A 1,733-nucleotide genomic window follows, 5' to 3' on the forward strand; every position below is an offset into this window, starting at 1 on the left:
CGCCATAGGCAATTTTCTACCTAGTGAGTTGTGCCGGAAGTGTAAGTGTGTGTACCTAGCAGTCTGAATGCGTATCTAGTGTTGTGTATGATTTTTCAGTGCTGCCATCTATATCTCAGAAGTGAGTGATGTGTAGTGACTGAATATTTGTACTGTTTGTAGGACTGTTTGCATGTCTATAGTATTATATACTTTTCTCTTAATTTTTTTTCTTCTCTCGTCACATGGAGCTAATCCAATACAGCTACTATATATATAGCCATGTATTACTCATTGGCGAGGAAAAAGAATGGATTTGGGGTCTACCCCACTGTCTTACATCAGTACATCGAAGAACATTGGCCAAAAATCTCCGGCCACTTAGTGAACTGGCCGGCCAAAGCCCGAATAATTTCTGCGTGTCAGACTTCGGTTAAAACATTCGACCATTTCGTGAAGTGGTCGCACTTCAGACTTTGGCAGTAACACGTAAACTCATTCCATATATACTTTCACACTACACATTGCTTTTAACTGACATTCAAGTGTCCGATTATGTTGCGACACTTTCTCAATGTCAATATATCATTTACCAGTGACAACAGTAAGAAAAACCCTTTTCACAATAGAGAAATGTTAGATTTTATTTCTAACATAATTTTTTCTTCAACGATACATAATTCATTCCATTCACATTATCATGGAGAACAAAATAGAATTCTTTCGGGAATATAAATCGAAAACGACAGCTAAAGATGATTAATAGCGGCATTTCAAAGGAGGGAAACAATTGTGTGAGGTTGGGGGGGAAAGGCAAACAAACAGCTTTACGAAACTGACAAACAAAACACATGTTTTTCCCCCCCCCCTTCTCCCTCGCAGAAAGTACCGAAGGCAGTCAAAATTTTAGCGAATATAACTTCAGAAACACAATTCCAAACATTGAGCCGCATTTGATTGATACTCCACAGTCATTCGTTGTGGTAAAACTTTTACCACAGTGCCATTCAATGTCTGGAGAGAGTGAGAGAGAGAGAGAGTGTGTGTGTTTCTCTATTCCACCCGCATCCTATTAAAGAATGGTCCACATTTTCCCATTGCTGGCAGAACTCTTCCCTTTCCTAACAGCCGTAATTATAACTTTTGGAAATGGAAATTTCCAAAATATTTATTCTGCGCATCTCTAATCTCATTCTCTTTGGCCTCCCTCCGTTCCCAAAACAATAACCGCGTATATATATATATACACACACACACACAAACCGTTCCGTTTCGCATTTTCTGGAGGGAATTTCGCCGATTGCCTATTGATTCACTCAAGTCGAACATTAACTTCGGCGTTTTCTCCTTGTCTAAATAATTAGTCATTTTCGGTGGTGCTCGAAACGATTTTCCTTGGAGCCGCATTCATTGCCCCGAAACAAGGAATATTGAATAGTTATTTGGGGCAAAACGAATTCGTTAGTTTGCTGTCCCGGGAACTTTCCCATTAACGGAACCATTTTTCATTATTCTCACGGAATTGTATCAACCACAAAAGATGATATTGGGATTAGAGAGATGGAACATTACATTAGATACGGGCAACCGTGGCCGGTCTGGATCTCGTACATCGGTCTATCAATCCAAAGAATTGTTTGATTAAAGTTTGCCAACGGATATTTAATTCTAGCTTCATGGGATTCGAAACTTTAAGCCTTATAATATACGCTGGGATGATACGCATTGGTTAATGGTTATAGAATGACTCGCCC

The sequence above is a fragment of the Pholcus phalangioides genome, unplaced genomic scaffold (assembly GCF_987345545.1).
Source record: "Pholcus phalangioides strain wild (caught in Gottingen) unplaced genomic scaffold, Ppha-v1.0 ptg000018l_1, whole genome shotgun sequence".
Taxonomy (NCBI): domain Eukaryota; kingdom Metazoa; phylum Arthropoda; class Arachnida; order Araneae; family Pholcidae; genus Pholcus; species Pholcus phalangioides.